Below are 12221 nucleotides of genomic sequence, written 5' to 3'. Positions count from 1 at the left end.
TACACTTATTACCCCCAAAAAGCTATGACATGACATATACATTTTTATGAACAACTGCCAAGCCCAAATTCCTGCCTTCACAAGCCCTCCCACAAGGGAGGATGAGCAGGGATACATGTTCATCCAGCTCATACTGTTATCTGGGATCCCTTCTTTTATCCTCAGGGGCCAAGATAACCCCCACCCCATCCCCAGCATAAGCTCTGCATGGGTTTTCTACAATCGGCAACAGACATTGGTCTGCAAAGTGATTTGAAATCTGCTATGGAGCCCCTGCAGGAAATGCTTCCCCCCCCCCCCCCCCCCCCTTCCCAGTATGCCCCCTCCCCTTGGACTGCAGGAGTTAAGATTTCTTGAAGCAGGCCTGTGGGCCATGTTAATCCTGGTGCCCAGATTTTGCTTTACTGTCTCTTCACTTTTATAAAAATGAAGCTTTCAGGGGTTTCATGCAGCTGCACTTAACCTATCAACCACATCTATGACACCTTGGGGAATAGGCTGCTTGATTTTTCAAGGAGCACAAACAAGTCTGGTTTGCAGAATAACCAAAAGGTTTATGCGCCATAATCTTAAGTCATAATTGGGGGGTGGGGATCAGTTTGAGAGGGCATCAGGACAATTTTTACCCTGGGCACCATTTGTCCTAGAGCTGGTTCTGACTGTGATACCTAAACCATCCAAAAGTGGACAGCCTGAGAAATATAAGCATGGATCACATGATTTTTGTTCTGCTGATTTTGTCACACGATTACAAGAATGGTATTGCTGTGCTTAAAGAAAAGATAATTGTTTTATCAGTTCTTCTCACAACTTATTTCTAACACAGAATGTACTTCAATTATCAATAGATTGTTTCCATTTTTTTATTCTATGTGTATGGGAAATGCTTTGCTAAATAATCCCTGCCAAAAAGTTACATAAGAGAGAAATAATTTTACACACACATATATATATCTATAAATGTATATATGTGTGTGTGTATTTTTTTTATATAAAATCCAAATTTCCTTGGTTTGCAGAATATAAAATGTTAATTAATGTTGGCCTTCAATTTTTTAAATTAGGAGCAAGCTTGAAATACTTTCAGGCCGATACAGAAAGAAATGCGGGAGAGCGGGCGAGCTTTTCCCGGTGCGCGCACAGGCCAGTGTCCTGTGTGTGCGATAAGGTAAATACAATTATGCTAATTAGGGCCCGTGGTAAAAGGAGGCGCTAGGGACACTAGCGCGTCCCTAGCGCCTCCTTTTTAACAGGAGTGGCGGCTGTCAGCGGGTTTGACAGCCGACGCTCAATTTTGCCGGCATCGGTTCTCGGACCCACTGACAGCCACGGGCTCGGAAACCGGACACCAGCAAAATTGAGCGCCTGGTTTTCAACCCACGAGCCGCGGGCTGATTTTAAATTTTTAAATTTTTAATTATTTTTTACTTTTGGGACCTCGACTTAATATCGCCATGTCACATGGCCTGTTTGCTAGTTAATAATGATCTAAAATTGTTCTATACAAGCTTCTTAAACCACATAGACTCACTGACTTCTAAAAAATGGACCTATGTGAACTTGAGACTTGAAACATCATATAATGTATCATTGGATAATTATTATACTGGTTCCATGATAGGAACTGCAACCTGCAAAGACTCCACTTGTCTCTTGGACACATGTTCAAAAAATGTGATAGCTAATCCTTGCTTTGCACCTCTAGCTTTGCTTCACTCCTGATATCTTTGCAGAATCTCATCAATTTTGGGGCATCTTTTTTTTCTTCCTTTTGCTCTTGTTTTAATGAATAAGCAACTCAAACTGCAAATGGCCATTTTAATTTCATTTTGGTAAATCCAAAATGAATCAACAATCAACTGAAAACCCCCCCAAATTGTCATTTGTATTTATTTTGGAAAATAGCATGCACTATTTTCCAAATCAAATATAAAGGGATAAAAATGAAAAAACAAAACCCCGGAAATGATATTCAGTCAAAAAAAGGGACTGAAAACAAATGTAACAAACCAAAGCAACCATTTTGGTCACACACATCCCTAGCAGATAATTAGATTAAAATAAGCAATAGAAATAATGATGGTACACTCTTCATGTCATCAGTACTTGTTAGATTCTTCAAAATATCAGTTTGCCAGGAGCTTCACTCTAATCTTCCATATTAGGTCTCATCCCTCGGTTTTCTTTCTGGTTTTTTTTTTTCTTAAGGCTGGGGAGGGGGGTGAAATCTCTCACAGCTGCTTTAAAAGGGCAATGGGTGCAGCACTCCTCCCCCTGCCCAGTTTGTGTGCTGGAAGGGGATAGGGATGAATATTTTGTGGGATCAAGGTGGTTAGAAAGAGGTATGATCACTAAGTTGGGTGGTGTCACATTTTCCACTGTTGCCTCTTCTCCCTCCTCCCCCCTCCCACCTTTCAGTCCTTCTGGGACCCGGAGTAATGATTGGCTTCTGCAGGGAAAGTTGGGCAGGGCCTGTTATCTTTAAATATAAACCGTGCAGCAAAGCATCCCACTGAGTCAGTTTGGCAGTGGATCACCCCTTGCTCCCTCATTTTGCTTAATATGTGTTCTGGTTCCTTATTGGTATACATCGCAGTTGCGGATAGCCCAAGTCCTGGTTATTGATTGAACTGTTACGCTTTGGGTTCCTGTGAAAGGAATTTGTTATGAAGGAATGCAGCTGAGCAAGGAAGACATTATACTGGCAGCCTCAGGACAGTGAGTTTACTGACTGTAGTGGTGTTGGTAGCCCCCATAGGTGGAAGGCAGGCCATGGGGGAGGTTGCTTAGAGGTAGCTAACTGATGTGTTAAGTCATTGTTAGAGGGATCATGTTGTTTAAACATGTTAATAAACTGCAGCCTTGTTTAATCCATCTCATGTGTGCTTGAGATTTAATTGGGGCTGGAAGGAGGCATGTAGAGTGCCCTATATCTCTCTTGTTCATGTTATATTAATATAAGGTATTATATAATATAACATAAGGTATGCCTATTATTCTGTCTATATTCACTATTTTTAATAATTTCCATCTTCAGTTTGCTGTTTGGTAATGCAATATTTATGTTAATTTGCATAAAATTAATGTGATGTTTGCATGTGGATTTTCTAATGTTAGAACATACCAGCAGCCCTATCCCTTAGATTCTTAATTATGGGTGTAGCTTAACAGGAGGATCATGCGCAAAATCTTCTCTGAAATATAATAACAATCAGTACAAAAAAGAGGGTATTAGATTTTATTTAATTTAATTGCCAAGTGAAACAAAATTGGTCCACTTAGGGGCAAAATAAATATTCAATCAGGGTCTTAGGAAATAAAAGAGAGTACGAAGCGACAAACATTGGAAGATGCAATGTATGTTATATATCTGTCGGAGTGTGAATCAAATTCTGGATGGACCCACACAGTGTGTGAGAGCCCAAATAGAAATAACCATATTCAGGTCAACTCTAGCAAGATTATCATTTACAATTCAACCAGATGTGTCAGGTTAGGGTTGTGGGAACAGGATATCTATTCGCCAAAAGGATTTTCTTAGTCTGTAATTAATACATTTGTATGACACAGAACTGAAGGTTTGCATTCTTGATATTTGGCAAGTGTTGCTAATGTTGGATTTTTTCCCAGTGAAGTAGCAGGCTTTCAGGCTGTGATGAAGTAAAAGAAGAAGCTTTCCACTTCAATCTATTCATCATATATCCTTTACCGATGAACGTAACATCTCCATTCTCCAATACAATCAAAAAGAGATAAGTCGGTGCATTATATTATGTGTTGAATCTAAAAAGCTGTGTGATTTAAAGTTTGCAAAATGATGATTTTAGGGTCGCTGGTGCCATTTGCTTGTATGGCACCTGCTGACCCTAATATGGACCTAAGTCTTGCCATTAACGAGGAAATGTTATTATTTTACACTTTGGGACACAGTCTATGTTATATTTTACTTGTGGACTTTGTATCATTTCAAACAGGGGTAGACAACCTCCAGTCTTCGTGAACATCAAGCCAGATGTGTTTTCAGGATATCCCTGATGAATATGCATGCATATTGCTTCAGTTGCATGCAGATCTATCTCATGCATATTCATCAGGGATATCCTGTCCAGTGTTGACAAGGACTGGAGATTGCTTATCCCTAGTTTCAAAGAGAAAGTACTTACATATGTTCCTTTTGTAACTTGCCATGGGTACAAAGTACCATGGACTTTTGCACCTGCCCTCTGTATAGGTAGATGTTCTAAACAAAATAACACACATGGACTTGAAAACACAATGTTCATTTGTTATTTTTCAATCCCACTCAAAACATGGCGCCAGGGATGCCTCCCTTTATGTGGCAAAAATGACACATGTTCTAGAACATGTGATTTTTTTGTCATGTTGAAGCAGGTCAATTTTCAGACAGCCAGTTTCTAAGCGTAAATCACTATTTACCCATGAACATGGCTTATGGCATTGAAAATTGTCATCTTAGAGCCTTTCAAATGTATTCATGGTACAGCATTTGCACATGTAAGTGGATGCTTGGAGATAAGTTCCACTGAATGAATATCTCAGCTAAAATTACCCAAGTACTCAATGCACTGCTCAATATGGACTTCTGTATGTCTGGTGGAGTTACAGTGTGAAAATACCTGTGGTGCCACAGTTGCTTCCAGAGGATTGTGCATTGTATATCTAATGGAGACATGATGTAAAAGTACACATGGGGTTAGACCAACTGCCCGAGGTATGCAAGCATTATGTCTGTTAGGGACATGGTGTGAAAGCAGATATGGTGTTATACATGCTATAGTAGGTTCATGAGTTCTGTGTCTAGTTGCCAAATAATTTTATAGTATATGCACTAGGGATGTGCATTCGTCCTGTTTCAGGGACAACAAATCCCAATCTAATTTTTTTGGGAAATTTCAGGAAAAATTAGTTTTCAGGTTAGTGCGCACTAACAGGATTTAGTTTTATTTATTTATTTATTTATTTATTTATACAATTTTATATGCCATCATTTAGAGGGGTTCCATCAAAATGGTTTACAAATATCATTGATAATAAACAGTATAGAAAATAAAATCTTTAAAAGACAAATATTAATTACTATATTATACATTAAATCAATGGTAAAACATTAAAACAGGCTAATAACTATATCTGGAAATTACAGGGTATCAAGAATAAAAATAAAATTCAAATAAAATAAAAAGATAAATAAGAAAATAAAAGTCGACTAGCTTTGCCATCTGGTTCTGCTCATTGTAGGCTTTGCAAAAAAGCCAAGTTTTCAGGTCTTTTTTAAATGTTTTTCATTTTGCTGCATTCTAAGGTTTTCAGGTGCGCTCCATATCTTTGGTCTGAGAGAGATTGCTCTGTTTCTGACCTGCATTAAATGTGCTGATTTTACTATTGGAATAGATAGGAGAGCCTTATTACATGATCTGAGATTTCTTTTTGGGGGGTATGTAATCTTATAGAAGCATTTAGCCATTCTGTTCCTTCCCCAAAGATTGTTCTATGTAGGATGCAAAGGGCTTTATATTCAATTCGATATTGTAATGGGAGCCAATGTAGTGAAATCAAAACTGGTATGATATGATCATATTTTTTTGTGTTGGTTAGTATACGTGCTGCAGTGTTTTGAAGTACTTGTAACGGTCAAATTGCTGATTGTGGAAGTCCTAAGAATAGTGCATTACAATAATCCAAGCTTGAGAAAAGTAAGACTTGAAGAACTGTTCTGAAATTATTGTGGTCAAGTAAAGATTTTAAACGTTTGAGTGTTTGTAGTTTATTGTAACCTTCTTTGAGTTTCATATTAATATGTCTATATAAATTGGGTTCAGAATCAATTATCACACCTAGGTTTTGCGTATTATATCTGATTTCCAGGCTCATTTTGTTATCTTCTTGGGTCAAAATTGATGGTTTAATACTGTTAGTTCTCCAATCTAAAAATATGGGGTTTTTTTCTCAACATTTTGACTCAATTTCATATCAGTTAATAGCTGTTTAATCAATGCTAGATACATTGCTATCAGTTTAAGTGTTTCATCTATTGAATTCTTAATGGGAATTAACATTTCGGGTCCCCCTGAATTTCAAAGGCCTGAACCGCGGGAAACACTAATGTGCACTATTCACCAGACTTCCATTTTCACTATCAGGGGACTGAGGGTGCCCATGTACATGCCATAAGAACATAAGAAATTGCCATATTGGGTCACACCAAGAGTCCATCAAGCCCAGCATCCTGTTTCCAACAGTGGTCAATCCAGGCTACAAGTACCTGGCAAGTACCTAAAAACTAAGTATATCCCACACTACTAATCAAGTAATAGCCATATTCTCCTGTCTTATGTATATCTACTAGTTTTTCAATAAAAAAAAGAGTTTTAGGAAACCTGTAATAAAAGGCAATTGGCATTTTAATACCATGCTTCCATACTTTGTTTTCTACAAGAATATATATATATATGACTTACATTTTATTTGAAATGCATTGCTTCACACCAGTGCCACTAATAAGATCTGTTTAGACAGAAATAAAAAGAAACCTGAAGTATAATACATTTCTAGGAATGAATGCCAAGATGCTGTTTCTAAATAGGAATTTAGAGAGAAAATACAGTACAATGTTTTTACCTGTGGTTATCTATTGTACTGTATCGTACACCTCTTTTGGAGACTGTATGCCACATTTTAAAGAATCAGAAATATTTTATAGCTGTTGAATTTCTGCTTTGTTTCCCTTCACTCTATCTGTTCCTCTGTATTATAGAATCTAATCTTACTCTTTAAAATTTCAACATTTTCACATTTGGTGCTTATATGTTATCAACCTCATTTCAAGAATTAGGATTTTTTTGTTCTATAGTATGAACCATGATCACTGGAGTTACAACAGTAAATGCTGATACTCCTAGGATGAAACCATGCATTTTATAACTATACAAAGATTAACATTTGCATTTTCTCCTTTTTATTTGGATTTTTGTCCTTTAGAACTTTCTATCCTGGTTGATTGGTAATTTCATTTAATCTTACAGGCAAGTTGGATAGCTTCCTTTGAAATTAAAACTGTATTCCATTTCTGTTACATAAAGTGCAGGCACCCTAAAGATATACAAAATGTGCATTATGTGGTTGTTAATTAACTTATGGTCTATCCATGTTAGGTTTACTTATTAATAATGTTTTTGAGGCAGCATGACAGCAACAGCTTTACATAGAACAAGAGCTGGCAAATGTCAACAGGTTCGTACTAGTGGAATTAGTAACCCTTGCACATTATATTACTGTAGATTGGTAAGGATGGGTTCATATCCCTCTTATCTGGTTTGAATTCATGTTCATGTTAATGAATATGTAACTCATAACCAGCTCACAGTAAGCACCAACAGGTTCATTGCTGATCTCAAATTTTTAAAACTTAATTTACTTAAATTGACTGGTATTAAATTAGCATAGTAAATGATGGCAGATAAAGAACAATTGGCTCATATATTCTGCCCAATTATATATCCCAGCTGCCAGCTGTAAAAGCTTGACCACCTGTAGAATATTGCTAGGTATTAATGCAAGTATTTGATTATTGGAACTATTCAAAATACTCTAATATTTGCCTAGGATAAATCTATGTTTACGTATCTTATAGTTTTTGTTGATTATATATTTATCTCTCTCTAATTGTTTCTTAGTTTAAATTCTGTACTGTCTTCCATTGCCCAGGTTTTACGCTCCCTGTTTAATGTAACTTTACTTTCTACCTTGATGTTAATTGGTTTCCCCTCAGTTACATTGTAAACCGGTACGATAAGACCTAGTCTTGAGCATCGGTATAGTAAAAGAAATTAAATAAATAAATAAAATAAATAAATAAGTGTAATTGTATTAGAAAAAGCTCATGTGCTCTTTTGAAAACTTAACCTGCAATATTTTAAAAACTGCATTTGGACATCTAAAACGAGAGATTTCATCTCTGTTAGCAACATCAGACTACTTTCAATAGCATTGGCCTGGCACACAAGGAGCTGGAGGAACTCAAATCCTTGTTGAGAAATGTGAGGTCTCAGATGGTCCATATTATAACTAGCAGAGCCGAGGCCAGGCAATGTGGCGCCTATGGCCAAGTGAAAAACTGCACCCTTGCCCATTACACAACACATAATACCATGAATTGGGTATTATGTGTTGTGTAATGGGCAATGTTCGTACACTAATGCCCATGGCCAGTGCAAGGGTATTAGGTACTCTAAGAAAACCTTACAGCTTGTACCCCCCACCCTATCACACCCTCCTCACAGATAATTAAAAATTATGCATTTATAATAGATTTTACATGAAAAAGGAAATTCAAAGCATAGCCTTCTGAGGTACAAATAGCACTTTCTATATGTAAATTATATTTACATGCACTGCTGTGGTGCAAATCAGAAAACCCTGCAAAAAAGCAAATACAGTTGGAACTCATATGGTATTAGGCCTACTGTAATGCATCTTGGGCATGGGCATGACCCTTAGAGAGCCACAAAAAACAGAATTACAATGCAATAAACTTTCTGCATCAAAACTACACTAACTGCCAGCACTCAAACAGCAACAACTCTACCTATGAAAGTTAACACTGCAAATATTACAGCATGCCTAAAACACCAATCCACCCCCTATTAGGAAAACAGAACAAGCCAAGCTGCTGTAGATCTCTACATACAAGCAATACTGTTGCGATCCCCCCTGTTGCTGCGCTACAGGAGGCATCTTACCTTCCTCCCGGAGGCTGCTCCGAAGCCAGGGCCTCGCCTGTGTTCCTTCCGGGACTTGCTCCAGGGCCTGAGAGGCCTAGCTGTGCCTGTGGCTTGCATGCCAGCGTTTGGACTTCCTGTTTGGCGACGCCCTTCTCCTAGGGGCCGGCCCGCAGCTCTCCTCCTTATTTATAGGGCCAGCGGTGGGCGGTCCTGGCAAGCTCCTCCCAGGGAGTTGCCTTCTACCTCCAGAATATAAGGACTTTCTTGTCATTTGCAACTGGCCTCCGGATCGGGTTCTACAGTTGTCTGTAACCTTGCCGATCCAGGTCCACCGTGGTCTGCCTTGTGTTGATGGCTCCTTGTCCTGTCTCTGTCCGGATGTTTGCTTCCTGTTGTTCCTGATGTCTGCCTTGATGTGTTCCTGATGTCCTGATCCAGTTCTGCTCGCTTCTGCCCTACGTCCTGTCTGGTTCCTGAGCCTTCTGTCCTGTTGGGCCCTGGAGTGGCCAACAGGAGGGATTTGTCCCACGGGCTCTTGAGCTTCCCTGCTTGCCAGCCGAAAGGGCTTCGGATGTCAGTATCCCAGCATCGGAGTTCCTGTTCGCCTGGATCTTCCGCTTTGTCTTCCCTGCACCCTCCTTTCCTCAGCGTGGTCCGCGACCAGCCTTCCTGGGCTGTGTAGGGCTCGTCTGGGACGGGGTGGTCCGCGACTCAGTCCCACGGGTGGGCTGAGTAGGGCGCCCTGATGGACAGTGCCATGTTTCCTTCCAGCCCTCCTCTTCAACGTCTTGCTTCAGCCTGTCTTAGATGTCTGCTTCAGCCCCCGTCTGACGTCTTCAGTGTAAAGGACTCTGTCTGCCCTCGCCTCTGTCCGGCCTGCTGCCCATTGCTGTTCCCTGCGGCAGGTCCGAAAGGGCCGGGAACAGTCGGAGGACCGTTCATCAGTCAACTTCCCCGTGTTGGCTACCATGGGCGTGCAGGTCCGGCTGAGGGTCGGACTCCCTGCTTCTGTACCCGCCTGGCTCACCATGCCTGCCCAGCTCACCTCCCACGGTGTGGCTGGGGCTTCTCCCTAGCTTTCGCCGTGGCCCAAGGGCTCACCACCAGCTTGAGACGACCGCGCCCGCGCGCGCTCGTAACAAATACACTATTAGAATACCTACTCAATCACACATGCAAAACACAGACAGACCCTCAAATACAGAATAAAGAGACAAAGTATAAATAGAAATGTACAGGCAAAAACTGAACTGGAAACCTCAACAAAGCCAAATTCTAATGTGAACTACAACAATAAAAAAACAGAAGCATTAAGATTTCTCATAAAAAAAGATTAGTAAAACAATACCAATAAAAAGAATAATTGAAAACTAATGAATAGAATAGCATTCCATAATTAAAAACTCACATTAAATTTTCCAAACATCAATAAAATATTTCAAAAAACACATCAAATAATACCCAATAATTAGAACTAATAAGGATTTTAAAAAATCACCCATTATCCATGTCTGGGAACTTTTTATTTCCAGAAACACTAAAATTGTCATGATTAGCAGGCAGAGAATGTGTGTGGGGTCAATCTCCCACACACATACTCGCTCTCTCTCCCACATGAATACACACCTGCTCTCTCTTTATTTATGTATTTATTTATTTTTAACTTTCCTATACCGACGTTCCTGTATAAAATACAAATCACACCGGTTTACAATGAAACTGCAAATTCGCTCGGTGGCGATACAAGGAACATGGGATATAAGTAACTGTGTCGAGGGGAACTATAACGAACTTCCCAAAAACATCAGAACAGAGAACAATCCTTAACTATCTCATGAAGAAAGATACATTTGAATGCAATATGAAAAAGCCCAACCTTAATTGTAAACATACATGACAATACCCATCCTTAAATCACAAACTTAAGTAAAAATTGGAAGGCAGGAAATAGTGAAAGTGGACAAGTCAGTAGTGAATATGCGTAAGTTAAGTTTCAGGAAAAGTTTGTCTGAAAAGCCATGTTTTGAGGTTTTTTTTGAATGCCGATGGGCAGGGTTCTTGTCGGAGGTCCGGTGAGAGCGTATTCCAAAGAGAGGGGCCTGCTGTCGATAAGGCGCGCTTCCTTAAGGATGTTTTAACATGGGGGGCATACAATGTGTCTTTGTAGGCTCTTCTGATAGGTCTGAATGAAGTATGCGGATATATTTGGATGGTTAAATTAAGAGGGGTGAGGTTGTGCATAGCTTTGTGTATAATCGTGAGGACTTTAAAGAGAATCCTGGATTTAATCAGTAGCCAGTGGAGGTTCTGCAGGATGGGGGAGATGTGTTCTCTTTTTTTGGTTTTGGTAAGAATCCTGGCTGCGGAATTCTGAACCATCTGTATGGGTTTGATGGTGTTAGCAGGAAGTCCGAGAAGAAGGGAGTTGCAGTAGAGATGTGCTTCGTTTTTTCCTGCCGGGTCATTTTTTGACTCGGATACTTCGTGGTAAATTTCGGGTTTCCTCGTCTCGTTTTTCGAAAAAACGAAATGAGGAAACCCGAAACCGGGCCAAAAAACGAAACGGCAAAGGAATCTTTAAAAAAATCCACCCCAAGCATTTAAAATTCTTTTTTTACATATCTATCACTACCACCCCCCCCCCCATCCCGATCCCTCCCCAAGACTTACAAAGTAGATCCCTGGTAGTCCAGCGGGGTCCCGGGATCCATTTGCCCTCCTCCGTGCCCATGTTTCTGCAGCCGTGCTCTTTAAAATGGTGACGCGCAGCCTCTGAACACCATGTCACAGGGGCTACCGGCGCCATTGGTCAGCCCCTGTCACATGGCCTTCGGCGCCATCTTGTGCTCCTGTCATGTGACTGGAGCTGACCAATGGCGCCGAAAGCCTCTGTGACATAATATGGGCAAAGGCTATCGGCGCCATTTTGATTACTGGCAGCCGACAACGAAATGGCTCCCGGACCCCCGCTGGACCCCCAGAGATTATTGGCAAGCCTTGGGGGGGTCAGAAGGGGGGCTCCTGACCCCCCCAAGGCTTGCCAATAATCTCTGGGGGTCCAGCGGAGGTCCGGGAGCCATTTCGTTGTCGGCTGCCAGTAATCAAAATGGCGCCGATAGCCTTTGCCCATATTATGTCACAGAGGCTTTCGGCGCCATTGGTCAGCTCCAGTCACATGACAGGAGCACAAGATGGCGCCGAAGGCCATGTGACAGGGGCTGACCAATGGCGCCGGTAGCCCCTGTGACATGGTGTTCAGAGGCTGCGCGTCACCATTTTAAAGAGCATGGCTGCAGAAACATGGGCACGGAGGAGGGCAAATGGATCCCGGGACCCCGCTGGACCACCAGGAATCTACTTTGTAAGTCTTGGGGAGGGATCGGGATGGGGGGTGGTGGTGAACTATAGTTAAGGTAAATGTTTGGGGTGGTTTGGGGTGGGTTTTAATTAAAAAAAAAAAATGTGTGCCCCTCCCCCAGG

At 40.7% G+C, this 12221-nt stretch overlaps 1 protein-coding gene across 1 annotated transcript in view; it reads right to left on the bottom strand.

The window, feature by feature from the left end:
* The window catches only part of PCSK2 (proprotein convertase subtilisin/kexin type 2), a 449073-nt gene that overhangs the window by 358399 nt on the left and 78453 nt on the right, over nucleotides 1–12221 (bottom strand). The gene's annotated exons all lie outside the window — the stretch shown is intronic.

The sequence above is a fragment of the Rhinatrema bivittatum genome, chromosome 3 (genome assembly GCF_901001135.1).
Source record: "Rhinatrema bivittatum chromosome 3, aRhiBiv1.1, whole genome shotgun sequence".
Classification (NCBI taxonomy): domain Eukaryota; kingdom Metazoa; phylum Chordata; class Amphibia; order Gymnophiona; family Rhinatrematidae; genus Rhinatrema; species Rhinatrema bivittatum.
This window is presented reverse-complemented; position numbering and strand designations above follow the sequence as displayed.